Source organism: Chiloscyllium plagiosum, unplaced genomic scaffold (genome assembly GCF_037043375.1).
Source record: "Chiloscyllium plagiosum isolate Xiang-an unplaced genomic scaffold, Cpla_swu_hap1 HiC_scaffold_7, whole genome shotgun sequence".
Classification (NCBI taxonomy): domain Eukaryota; kingdom Metazoa; phylum Chordata; class Chondrichthyes; order Orectolobiformes; family Hemiscylliidae; genus Chiloscyllium; species Chiloscyllium plagiosum.
In genome coordinates, this window is record NW_028270145.1 from 3,802,411 (window position 1) to 3,816,866 (window position 14,456).

Consider the following 14,456-nt stretch of genomic DNA (forward strand, 5'->3'; position numbering starts at 1 on the left):
GGTCGGTTGGAGAGACAGTTAGAAGCGATGAGGAATTTGCAACAGCAACAGTATATGATGGATGGCAGGTATAGGAAGGGGGGAAAAGTCTTAGATACAGTCACATAGATGGGTTAACTCCAGGAAGGGTAAGAGAGGTAGGCACCTAGGGCAGGAGTCTTTTGTGAATATACCCATTTCAAACAGACATGTTGTTTTGGAAAATGTAGGGGGTGATGGATTCTCAGGGGAACGTAGCACAAACAGCCAAGTTTCTGGTATTGAGACTGGCTCTAATGCAACGAGGGGTACGTCGGCTTCCAAGAGATCAATTGTGTCAGGGGATTCTCTAGTCTGAGGTACAGACAGACGTTTCTGTGGCCAGCAGAGAAAAAGCAGAATGGTGTGTTACTCCCCTGGTGCCAGGATCAAGGATGTCTCAGAGAGGGCGCAGAATGTTCTCACGGGGGAGAGAGGCCAGCAAGAGGTCATTGTCCATATTGGAGCCAACAATCTGTTGAGATTCTGAAGGGAGATTACAGAGAGTTAGGTAGAAATTTAAAAAGGAGGTCCTCAAGGGTAGTAATATCTGGATTACTCCCAGTGCTACGAGCTAGTGAGGGCAGGAATAGGAGGATAGAGCAGATGAATGTATGGCTGAGGAGCTGGTGTATGGGAGAAGGATTCACATTTTTGGATCATTGGAATTTCTTTTGGGGTAGAAGAGACCTGTCCAAGAAGGACGGATTGCACCTAAATTGGAAGGGGACTAATATACTGGCAGGGAAATTTGCTCAAACTGCTTGGGAGGATTTAAACTAGTAAGGTGGGGGGGGGGACCCAGGGAGATAGTGAGGAAAGAGATCAATCTGAGGCCGGTACAGTTGAAAACAGAAGTGAGTCAAACAGTCAGGGCACACAGGGACAAGGTAGGACTAATAAATTAAACTGCATTTATTTCAATGCAAGGGGCCTAACAGGGAAGGCAGATGAACTCAGGGCATGGTTAGGAAGATGGGATTGGGATATCACAGCAATTACAGAAACATGGCTCAGGGATGGGCAGGACTGGCAGTTTAATGTTCCAGGATACAAATGCTACAGGAAGGATAGAAAGGGAGGCAAGAGAGGAGGGGGAGTGGTGTTTTTGATAAGGGATAGCATTACAGCTGTGCTGAGGAAGGTTATTCCTGGAAATACATCCAGGGAAGTTATTTGGGTGGAACTGAGAAATAGAAAGGGATGATCACCTTTTTGGGATTGTATTATAGACCCCCGAATAGTCAGAGGGAAATTGACAAACAAACTTGTAAGAACAAGTGGGTGATTATGGTCGGGGATTTTAACTTTCCAAACATAGACTGGGACTGCCATAGTGTTCAAGGTTTAGATGGAGAGGAATTTCTAAAGTGTGTACAAGACAATTTTCTGATTCAGTATGTGGATGTACCAACTAGAGAAGGTGCAAAACTTGACTTACTCTTGGGAAATAAGGCAGGGCAGGTGACTGAGGTGTCAGTGGGGGAGCACTTTGGGGCCAGCGACCATAATTCTATTAGTTTTAAAATAGTGATGGAAAAGGATAGACCAGATCTAAAAGTTGAAATTCTAAATTGGAGAAAGGCCAATTTTGACGGTATTAGGCAAGAACTTTCGAAAGCTGATTGGAGGCAGGTGTTCGCAGGTAAAGGGACAGCTGGAAAATGGGAAGCCTTCAGAAATGAGATAACAAGAATCCATAGAAAGTATATTCCTGTTGGGGTGAAAGGAAAGACTGGTAGGTATAGGGAATGCTGGATGACTAAAGAAATTGAGGGTTTAGTTAAGAAAAAGAAGGAAGCATATGTCAGGTAGAGACAGGATAGATCGAGTGAATCCTTAGAAGAGTATAAAGAAATTAGAAGTATACTTAAGAGGGAAATCAGGAGGGCAAAAAGGGGACATGAGATAGCTTTCGCAAACATAGTTAAGGAGAATCCAAAGTGTTTTTACAAATATATTAAGGACAAAAGGGAGAGAATAGGGCCCCTCAAAAGATCAGCAAGGTGGCCTTTGTGTGGAGCCACAGAAAATGGGGGAGATACTAAGTGAATATTTTGCATCAGTATTTACTATGGAAAAGGATATGGAAGATATAGACTGTAGGGAAATAGATGGTGACATCTTGCAAAATGTCCAGATTAGACGAGGAAGTGCTGGATGTCTTGAAACGGGTAAAGGTGGATAAATCCCCAGGACCTGATCAGGTGTACCCGAGAACTCTGTAGGAAGCTAGAGAAGTGATTGCTGGGCCTCTTGCTGAGATATTTGTATCATCGATAGTCACAAGTGAGTTGCCGGAAGACTAGAGGTTGGCAAACATGCTGCCACTGCATAAGAAGAGCGGTAAAGACAAGTCAGGGAACTATAGACTGGTGAACCTGACCTTGGTGGGGGGCAAGTTGTTGGAGGGAATCCTGAGGGACAGGATGTACATGTATTTGGAAAGGCAAGGACTGATTAGGGATAGTCAACATGGCTTTGTGCATGGGAAATCATGTCTCACAAACATGATTGAGTTTTTTGAAGAAGAAACAAAGAGGATTGATGGGGGCAGAGCAGTAGCTGTGATATACATGGACTTCAGTAAGGAGTTCGACAAGGTTCCCCATGGGAGACTGATTATCAAGGTTAAATCTCACGGAACACAGGGAGCACTAGCCATTTGGATACAGAACTGGCTCAAAGGTAGAAGACAGAGGGTGGTAGTGGAGGGTTGTTTTTCAGACTGGAGGCCTGTGACCAGGGGAGTGCCACAAGGATCAGTGCTGGGCGTCTAATTTTTGTCATTTACATAAATGATTTGGATGCGAGCATAAGAGGTACAGTTAGTAAGTTTGCAGATGACACCAAAATTGGAGGTGTAATGGACAGCGAAGAAGTTTACCTCAGATTACAACAGGATCTGGACCAGATGGGCCAATGGGCTGAGAAGTGGCAGATGGAGTTTAATTCAGATAAATGTGAGGTGCTGCATTCTGGGAAAGCAAATCTTAGCAGGACTTATACACTTAATGGTAAGGTCCTAGGGAGTGTTGCTGAACAAAGAAACCTTGGAGTGCAGGTTCATAGCTCCTTGAAAGTAGAGTTGCAGGTAGATAGGATAGTGAAGAAAGCGTTTGTTATGCTTTCCTTTATTGGTCAGAGTATTGAGTACAGGAGTTGGGAAGTCATGTTGCGGCTGTACAGGACATTGGTTAGGCCACTGTTGGAATATTGCATGCAATTCTGGTCTCCTTCCTATTGGAAAGATGTTGTGAAACTTGAAAGGGTTCAGAAAAGATTTACAAGGATGTTGCAAGGGTTGGAGGATTTGAGCTATAGGAAGAGGCTGAACAGGCTGGGGCTGTTTTCCCTGGAGCGTCGGAGGCTGAGGGGTGACCTTATAAGAGGTTTACAAAATTATGAGGGGCATGGATAGGATAAATAGGCAAAGTCTTTTCCCTGGAGTCGGGTAGTCCAGAACTAGAGGGCATAGGTTTAGGGTGAGGGGGGAAAGATCTAAAGAGACCTAAGGGGCAACTTTTTCACACAGAGGGTGGTATGTGCATGGAATGAGCTGCCAGAGGAAGTGGTGGAGGCTGGTACAATTGCAACATTTAAGAGGTATTTGGATGGGTATATGAATAGGAAGGGTTTGGAGGGATATGGACCGGGTGCTGGCAGGTGGGACTAGATTGGGTTGGGATATCTGATCGGCATGGATGGGTTGGACCGAAGGATCTGTTTCAATGCTGTACATCTCTATGACTCTAAATGCTGTAATTGCACCAGCCTCCCCAGTCTCCTCTAGCAGCTCATTCCACACAAGCACTAGCCTCTGAGAAAAAGTTGCCCCTTAGGTCTCTTTTCTATCTTTCCCCTCTCACCCGAAACCTATGCCCTCTAGTTCAGGACTCGCTCAACCCATGGAAAAGACCTTGTTTATTTATCCTATTCATACCCCTCATGATTTTATAAACCTCTATAAGGTCACCCCCTCAGTCTCCAGGAAAACAGCACCAGCCTATTCAGCCCCTCCCTATAGCTCAAATCTTCCAACCCTGACAACAACCTTGTAAATCTTTTCTGAACCATTTCAAGTTTCACAACATCCTTCTGATGGGAAGGAGACCAGAATTGCACACAATATTCCAACAGTGGCCTAACCAATGTCCTGTACACCCGCAACATGACCTCCCAACTTCTATACTTAAATCTCTAATCAATAAAAGAAAGCATACTAAACGCCACCTTCACTATCCTACTTACCTGCGACTCCACTTTCAAGGGACTATGAGCCTGCATTCCACTGTCGTCTTATTCACGTTCTCTCTAATACCTCAATGACATCTAGCAGTTTTACCTGAAAAGTAAAATTGAGGAAATAGTATCCAACATGTAAAATTGGAAGATGGTACAGACTCAAAAGCCATTTGAAATTGTTCAATCTCACTGAATGAAAAGGCAATACTGATGGAAGTGAGTTCATCACTGTACCCAGCATCCACTTTTGTTTTACTCAAACCAACAATGATTTTCAAATTTTGAAATTAATTATAACGTTAGTTACCTTGCCATCAACTGCAGTGACCCAAGGCTCATTGGCTTCCTCATGGTTCAGTAGAGGTGATGGCCAATTCTGCATGGGCAGTGTTGAGGATATGAGCATTTCCACCACACTGTAAGTGCTGTGTCGAGGCTGCATCACCTCGCCTGGTCTGACAGTCCTACTGTAAATGATGAAAAATAATTGTGATCATTTGTGTAGCAGCATTGAGAAGCCATTGTGCAACTTCAGTTTAATTTATTATCTGCTTCTGATCAGGCACAGCCACTTCAGTTGCAGAAAGAGGTGGACAATGTAACATTTAAATAAGAGCTCTATCTCACCTATTTTGGATACTTCAACAATTTTGAACTGGAGCGCAAGGTACACAGCCTCAAGAGTGTCTCTGTCTGTCTGTGTAGAGGTATGGGGTATGACTAAGGTGTCAGAAGATCCTGTTCCTGTGGAATGCTAATAAGGGACGAAGAGAGGGTGTTTGCAGGAAGTGGCAGAAATGACAAAAGATGAGCTTTTCGTATAAAGCCTCTGGGGTGAAAAGTGATGACAAGTGGAACCCAAACATTGTTCTGGGAGGGAGGAGAATGGGTGAGGGCAGAAGTGTGGGAAATGTGTTGGGAATGGCTGAGGGCCCTGAGGGTGGGGTGAATCTTCAGTTGAAGAGCCAAGTGATCATTTGGAAATACACCTGTGGAAGGTGGCATCACCCAAACAGATGTGACAGAGATGGAGAAAGTGGGACAGTGGAATGGAATCCTTACAGGAAGCAGGATGAAAGGAAGTGGAGTCGAGCAACAAGAGAGACTTAGCAAAAAGAGGATATTCAGCTTCGGGTGATCAGAAAGAGTCAGATTTAAACAACTACATCTGAGAGATAAAGGAAGGGCAAAGGCTGTGACGAGGATCCTTAACCAATGTTGGAGCTAGATGTTTATGCCTGAGCCACACAAACCTGCCATTGCTGTGAACCTGGACTGCGCCAGCTTGGAATGTGTAAGATCATTTACATTAACAAAAAGAAAGATAATGCAGCAATTCAACATAAGCACTGCAAATAAACTTAACATTTTGTGAAGGTAAGTTTTTACAGCCCTTAATAAACTTAATGGCCTGATTTTCACACACAAGATGATTACGCAAAGTCAGAAAATTTCTCAAACAATCAAATTGCTGGTGTTTTTTTTTGAGATCTGGGGAAGTGGGGGTGAAGTGAAGACAGTCCAGTTGTGTTGACAGATTGTAGCTGCCAAGCGTACAAGTAGACCTTTTAAAATACACACCTCAGTACTCTGGGACCTCATTCCTGCTGTAATAACAGTAGTTGGGCTCTCAACCCCTCACCTCCCAATTCTCTGCCAACTCATATCTGCACCCACTCCTCATGAAACTTCGTACTAATTATCCTCCTCTCATGCAACCCCATAGGCCCCTTTACCCATCCCCCATGGGCCTCATACTTTACATGTCATCCTTTGCAACCTCATGACCCCTGAGACATTTCCTATTAAGACATAATTCTCAATTCTCCCCATATGCAAGCCTGTGATTCCCTGTTCATCCCAATGGCTATTATGGCTTCTATGCCAACTTATGCCAGCACATGACACCCCACCCCATGGCCCCTAATAGCTCTAATTCCAACCCACATTCTCAATCTCCCAATTAGGGGTTGAGAGCCTAACTACTGTTATTACAGCAGGATGAGGTGTGGAGTGGATATGTTGGAAGGAAGAAAGATGAACTTAGAGTTTGTGAATTTCCAGCCCCCATTGTAATAGCCCTGTCACTGACAGATCACAATTAACCCCCACCTGCAGCCTTCCCATCTACCTTCCTCCCGCCAGCCCCACTCCCTTTCCCCCTCCACGTTCCTGATGTACGGCTTATGCCCAAAACATTGACTCGCCTGCTTCTCGGATGCTGCCTGACTTGTGCTTTTCCCAGCTCCATACTTTTCAACTTGCATTTTCCAGCATCTGCTGTCCTCACTTTCTACAAGTTGGGAGTGTGATGCGATGCTCATCTTAGGGTGCAGCTGTACATTGTTCAGTAGTATCGGCAGTGGACAGGAGGTGAGTTGCTAGCTGCAGTAATCCTGGTCTCTGACCTGCTCTTGTAGTCGTTATGGTTGTGGTGAGTCTAGTTGAGTTTCTGGTTAATGGTAAGCCCCAAGATGTTGATAGTGGGGGAAATCAGTGATGCAAACACCATTTAAGGTCAAGGGGTGGTGGTTGGATTATCTCTGATTAGAGATGATCACTGCTTGGTATTTGTCTGCTCAAGCCTGGATATTTTCCAGATGTTGTTGCATTTGAACACAGACTGCTTCAGTATGAGAGGAGTTGCGAATGGTACTCAACATTGCACAAATATCTGCAATTATCCCCACTTCTGACCTTAGGATAGATGGAAAGTCATTGATGAAGCAACTGTAGATGGTTGGGAATACACACACACCAAAGAATGTTTCAGAGAACATTTCCAGGATACACATGCCAACCAACCTCACCGCCCTGTGGCCAACTGCTTCAACTCCCTGTCCCACTCTGCCAAGGACATGCAAATCCTGGGCAGCCTCCTTCACCAAATCCTAGCCACCCAATGCCTGGAGGAAGAATGTCTCATCTTCTGCCTTGTGACCTTCCAACCACACGGTATCAATGTTGATTTCACCAGTTTCTGCATCTTCCCTCCCACACCTCATCCCAGATTCAACCTCCAACTCGGCACTGTCCTCTTGAACTCACAGAACCAGGGTCCCACGTTCAATTCCAGCCTCCGGCGACTGTCTGGGTGGAGTTTGCACGTTCTCCCCGTGTCTGTGTGGATTTCCTCCGGGTGCTCTGGTTTCCTCCCACCGTCCAAAGATGTGCAGGTCAGGTGAATTGGCCATGCTAAATTGCCCATAGTGTTAGGTGCATTAGTCAGAGGGAAATGGATTACTCTTTGGAGGGTCGGTGTGGACTTGTTGGGCTTAAGGGCCTGTTTCCACACTGTCAGGAATCTAATCTAATCTAATCTAATCTAAACTTCTCCCATCTGTCCATCTTCCTTCCTTCCCACCCTTCCATTCCACCCTCCACCCTGACTTATCACACTCCCCCCACCAATTGCATCCACCTTTTGCCTTCCTAGCTACCTTAATTGCCCCACCACACCCCCCTCCTATTTATCTCTCAGCTCCCTTGGCCCTCTTCCCCCCCCCCCCCCCCCAACATTCCTGATGAAGGGCTTATGCCTGAAATATCAACTCTCCTGCTACTCAGATGCTGCCTGACCAGCTGTGCTTTTCCAGCGCCACACGTTTTGATTGATCTCCAGCATTTGCAGTCCTTACTTTCTCATAGGACACCACCCTCAGGAACCCCTGCAAAGACATCCTGGATCTGAGATGACTGATCTCCAACCACAACCATCTTATATGCCAGTTATGACTCTAACTAGCGGTTTGCTCCTAATATCCACTGATTCCAGTTTTGATCAGGCTTCTTGATGCCACACTTAGTCAAATGCAGCCTTGATGTCAAGAGCTGTCACTCTCACCTCACCTCTGGAGTTCAGCTCTTTTGTTCATGTTTGAATCAAGACTGTAACAAGATCAGGAGCAGAGTGGCCCTGGTGGAACCCAAACTGGGCATCACTGAGGAGGTTATTGCTGAGCAGGTGCTGAGCTTGATAGCACTGTTGATGACTCCTTCCATCACTTTGCTGATAATCGACAATAGACTCATGGGGCGGTAATTGGATGGGTTGGATTTGTCCTGCTTTTTGCATACAGGACATACCTGGGCAATTTTCCACATTGGCATTTACCCGACAATGTTGTAGCTGTACTAGAACAGTTTGGCTAGGGGAGCAACACATTCTGGAGAACAAGTTTCAGTAACATTGCTGTAACGTTGTCAGGGCCTGTAGTCTTTGCCTTTAATGGTTTATTGATAACATATGGAGTGAATCAAATTGGCTGAAGACTGGTATCTGTCATATTGGGGACCACTGGGGGAGGCTGAAAGTTGTTGCAAATACTTCAGCATTATCTTTTGCACCGATATGCTGGGCTCCTCCACCATTGAGGATGGGGATACTTGTGGAGCCTTCTCTTCCTCCACTTTGAACAGTGTGGGTCTCCATACTACATCTTCATAGATGTTATGTATTGACACCCTGGTAGCAGCTCTGTAGTGCTAGATTGTGTAAATGCAGAAATTGGGCAAGTGTGAAACAAAGGTAGAATACTATTAATTGTGGATTTTAATTTTAACATAGATTGAGAGAGGCAAGCAAGCCCATGTCCAAAAGGGAGTAATAGTAAAAACAGACCCCTCAGTTCTACTTGTCCATGCTGACCAGATATCCAAAACTAACCTAGTCCCCTTTGCCTACATTTGTTCATATCCCTCAAAACTGTTCCTATTCACATACCTATACAGATGCCTTTTAAATATTGTAATTGTACCTGCCCCCACCAATTCCCCTGAATGCTCATTCCATACTGAATCTCTAGAATGTATCTGGGACAGTTTCCAACAGCAATATGTCCTGAATGTAACGAGGATTATTGGATTTAGTAATAAATAAAGACTTGAATTTAATAAGTAAATTAATTGTGCACGAGCATTGATCAAATAGCGATCATAACATGACTGAGTCTAATGTAGCTTTTGAAAGAGAAAAGCATGAACCAGCTACTGGAGTTTTAGATTTACTTCAGACTGACTTTAATGAGACTCTCCACTGTACTCATGAACAGATTTTCCCAGTTTAAAACAACTAAAGAACAGTCGAGGATGTTTAAAGAAACATTTTAACACAATACAAAACTGGTTTACATCCCTGAGACGGAAAAGGTTCACTTCAGAGAAAAACAGACGTGGATAATAAAGACAGAAGAGACAGAATGAAACTAAAAGAAACGGCTTTCAAAAATGCAAAGATAAACAATGCAGATCCTGGTGAATGGGAAAGATACAAAGACCAGCAAAGGGCTACAAAACAACATATTACACAGCTATAAGAAGGGATTATGAAAGGAAACTTGCAAAGGACATCAAAATCAATAAGAAGAAATGTTTATAATCAAATAAAGGGCAAGTCGGTGGTCAGGAGTAATGTTGACTCACTGAAGCCTGAAAGTGGAGATACTGGTAATGACTGAGGAAATGGCAGACATGTTAACTCATAATTTTGTCTATATTTACAATAGAAAGAGAATAACTTGTTGGATGTCCCAAGGAAACTAATAGTGGATTAGATCGAAAGAATTAATAATGAGGAAATTAATGAAATTAAAGAATGACGAATTCCCGACACTGTCACTGTGCCCAACTAAGTATGTTAAAGTAAGATGGGGAACACATTGTAGACACACTAACTGTAATCTTTCAGAGTTCTCTAGAAACAGAAGTTGTCCCTCTGGATTGGAAAAATGCACATGTCCATCCACTTCTAAATAAGGACAAAAAACAACAACCAATACTTAAAAAGGGATCTGAGGGTGCTGCATATATGGATTGAACTATCAGAGGAAGTGGTAGATACAGATACAATTACGATACTTAAAAGGCATCTGGATGCAGGCAAATGGGACTATTTAGTTTGGGAAACTTTGTCTGCATGGATGAACTGGATTGAAGGGTCTGTTTTCATGCTGTATGACTCTATATCTACTCTGAAAAAGCTATACAACACAATGTAGGAAGTATATCTCATTCAAGCAAAAATGTGGTTTGGTTGAACCTAGCTTGGAGTTAAAATGCCTTTGCTAAGTTTAGGTTTTCCCATGTGTGAGACACATCTTACCTCCTTTCTCTCCCCAGCAAAAATAGGATCTTGGGGATCCTGGAAGTAGAGGTATGGAAGGACTCCTAAATGCTGGAATATGGCATCGTTTCTGCATGACTTCACAGAAATCCAGGCCAATCTTCCAAAATCGATGCCAATTAGGTTATGGGATCCTTTTATAATGGCTGCCAAAATCATGCAACAGTTTCCCCACAATTTTTTATTTTCAGCTGATTTGTTCAAGAATTGTTTTGGCTTCAGCCAATCCAATTGGCTTCCACTGGTAAACTTTCTAGTTCAAAGAATAACTGAAATAACTGTATATCATATGGCTCCACTTAACTTCAATTGGTTTCAATTTGTCTGCCAAATCTTCCACCAGTACAAGTGAACTAATTCCAGTCAGAATCAACTTGTTACAATTAAAGACAAACAGGATCATACCTGGTTTTCCTTTACAAGTGCCAGTTATCAATGTTATAGACGAGACCAGACCACTCAAAACATTCTTAAGCAGGCAGACCAGACCATAACTTTGCAATTTGCTTCGGTAAGTGTACATTGAAAATTACCCGGAGTAAGTTAGCGAGGTTGACTACCAGGTTTTAAAACGGACAAAAATTTATTCACAAAATTATGCAATGAAATACAAAGAACAGAACTCAGTCTATCTAAACTAGACTTAATTATGCTGTTCCAAATATACATTATAGTCCCAATAAGTAAACTCCCTTTAAAACACAGTATAAAGGAAACAAATGCTTACAGGTTGAAGTTAGAAGGGCAAAAGGAGAGAGAGCGAGAGAGAGAGCCAGAGAGACTCCGTTTCCACACAGCTTACTGTTGAACTTCCGACTAGTTCTGGACTGAACTGCTGAGCTAGGGAGATGACCACTCCCTTTCCATTATACAGGTCACTTCTAAAACATGACCACTTTGGCCTGAGGTCACAGCCTCTCAAAATCCTTTTCATCTCTGTACCAAACCAGTCTAATCAGAGCTGAAAATGTGTTGCTGGAAAAGCGCAGCAGGTCAGGCAGCATCCAGGGAACAGGAGAATCGACATTTCGGGCATAAGCCCTTCCTCAGGAATCCGAAACGTCGATTCTCCTGTTCCCTGGATGCTTCCTGACCTGCTGCGCTTTTCCAGCAACACATTTTCAGCTCTGATCTCCAGCATCTGCAGACCTCACTTTCTCCTCCAGTCTAATCAGAGCCCAACCCATTTACAACCCCTCTGAAAATAATCAAGACACAGTATCCTTGTGACAACAAGCAGAAACTTGTTAAATCTGTTAAAAACCAGATTTGGTCAGTCAATATTTCAAACTGGTTTTAGTCAATGAGATGTTGACCCTTATTGCAAAGGGATTGGAAAAGAGGAATAAGGTCTTGTGAACTTGCAGAGATTGGGTGAGGCCAGATATGGAATACTGTGTGCAGATGTGGAACCCCAAGGAAGAATGAGGCAACCGCGGTTGCTGAGGGAAGTTAGGGACAGCGTAAAAGCAAAAGAAAAAGCTTACAATGCGGTGAAGATTAGTGGGAAACCAGAGGATTGGGAAGCCTTTAAAACCCCAGTGGAGGACAATTAAGAAAAAGCAATAAGTGGGAGAACGTGAAATATGAGTGTAAGCTAACTAGTAAGATAAAAGATTATTGCAGGAGTTTTTTTAGATATCTTAAAAAGGTAAGAGTAGATATTAGACTACAGGAAAATGAGGCTGAAGTAGTATTGATGGGGATCAAAAAGGTGGCAGGGGGAATTGAACAGGTACTGTGCAAGACGTTTCACAGTAGAAGACACCAGCAGCACACCGGAATGTCAAGAGATTCAGGTGTTGGGGGAGGGGAGTGGCGGCGGTCAAGGTGAGCATGGTGGTACTGGGGAAGCTGAAAAAGTCTGAAGATGGCTAAATCAGAGGACCAGAGGAACTACAGCCCAGAGTCTGAACGAGATAATTTAGGATATTATAGAGGTATTGGTGGTGATCTTTCAGGAATTACTGGAATCAGAGAGGGTACCAGGGGACTGGAAAATGGTGAATGAAACACCCGTGTTTAAGAAGGGAGGGAGACAGAAGACAGTAAATTTAAGGCTAGTTAGTTTGACCTCAATCTGGTAAAATTTTAAGAGTCCATATCAAGGATGAGAACACAGAGTACTTGGAAGTGCATGGTAATATAGGGCTGTGTCAGCATGGCTTTGTAAACGGGAGGTCATGCCTGACAAAGCTTTTAAAATTCTTTGAGGAGATAATGAGCAAGTTAGGAGAAAGGAGAGCTGTTGGATGTGGTTTATTTGGATTTCCATAAGGCCTTTAACAAGGTGCTATACAGGATGCTGCTAAATAAGATAAAGGTCTATGGTGTTAGGAACAAGGTACTAGGGCATATAGGGGGTTGGTTTACTGGCAGAAGATAAGAGAGCGGGGATAAAGGGATCTTTTCCATTATGGCAGCCGGTGACTTAGTAGAGTTCTGCAGAGGTCGATGTTGGGACCATGTTATACATTGTCATCTGAAAATGTAGCATCAATGCCCTCAGTTCCTTTGTCCAGATTGTCAAAGATAGGTGGAGGGAGTGTTGTGTTGAGGACGGGGGGAGGCTGCACAAGTCCAAAGTGTGATGGAATACTCCCTTACTTGGCTGGGTGAGTACAGCTCCAACAACACTCAAGAAGATGGATATCATCGGATAAAGTAGCCCGTTTGATTAGCACCACATCCACCAGCAATGCTCAGTAGCAGGTGTATACTATCTACCTGATGTATTGCAGAAATTCATCAAAGCCCCTTAGACAATACCTCTCAAAACCACAATCACTTCCATCTAAAAAGGACAAGGATACACAGGAATGCCACCATTACCAAGTTCCCCTACAAACCACTCACAATCCTGACTTGGAAATATAGTGCTGTTCCTTCAATGTGGCTGGCTTAAATCCTGAAATTCCCACCCCAAGGGCATCTTGGGTCAATCTACACTGTGTGTGAACTACAGCAGTTTGAGAATGCAGCTCACCACTACCTTCTCAAGGGCAACTAGGGACAGGCAATAAATGCTGGCCAGACAGCAATACACATGTCCTCTGAGTGAATGAAAATAACAATTCTGGTGCAAAATCAAAGCAAATGTAATTCACAGTAATATAGTGTCATGGATTGAGAACTGGTCAGGACACAGGAAACAGTAGGAATAAATGGGTTGTTTTAGGAGTGGAAGGCGGTAACAAGTGGGATAATCATAGGATCAGTGCTTGGATGCTATTTATTCACAATACACAATTGATTTGCTCATCCAAATCAATGTAATATTTCCAAGTTTTATAACACAAAATTAGGTGGGAGTGTGTGTAGTGAGGAGGATATACACAGTCTTCATAGCAATTAAATTGAATGGGCATATATATGACAGATGCAGTATAATGCAGAAAAATGTGAAAATGTCGCCTTCAATAAGAAAAACAGCATGGTAGAATACTACTTAACTGGTGATAAGTTGGAAAGATTGACGTGTGTCCTTGTACACCTGAAAACAAATATGCAACGAGTACTCAGGAAGTCAAATAATAGAAGGTTTAATAAAGAGTGCTGGAGCAAGGAAGTCTGACTGCAGCTGCACAGGGCATTGGTAAGACTGCAGCTGCAATGTTGTGTGCAATTTTGGTTTTCTTACTCAAAGCAAGATATACTTGATATAGAAGGGAGTGCGAGGCAAAACCTTGGGACCCTGCAACCACAGGATCAATGTGAATTTCACCAGTGTCCTCATTTCCCCTCCCTCCCTCCCTCCACATTATCCCAGTCACAAGCTTCCAACTCGGCACCACCCTCTTGACCTGTCCATCACCTTTCCCATTTATTCACTCCACCCTCCTGTCCGACCTATCACCTTCTCCCCCACTTTCATCTACTTATCGCATTCTCAGCTACCTTCCCCCCAACCCCACCCCCTCCCCTCTCATTTATCTCTTAGCACCTCCGGCCCACAAGCCTCATTCCTGATGAAAGGCTTACGCCTGAAAAGTCGACTCTCCTGCTCCCCGGATGCTGCCTGACCTGCTGTGCTTTTTCAGCACCACACTCTTGACTCTTATCTCCAGCATCT

The 14,456-nt window shown here is 43.6% G+C and overlaps 1 long non-coding RNA gene across 1 annotated transcript in view; it reads right to left on the reverse strand.

The window, feature by feature from the left end:
- Positions 1–449: 449 nt before the first annotated feature.
- Positions 450–14,456, reverse strand: part of LOC148149544 (uncharacterized) — a 94,525-nt gene continuing 80,518 nt past the window's right edge. Inside the window, exons 2-3 of the long non-coding RNA XR_015757579.1 lie at positions 4,571–4,730; positions 450–504 (exon numbers count right to left, since the gene is read on the reverse strand). This is a non-coding gene — a long non-coding RNA (uncharacterized LOC148149544). The remainder of the gene's footprint in view (positions 505–4,570; positions 4,731–14,456) is intronic.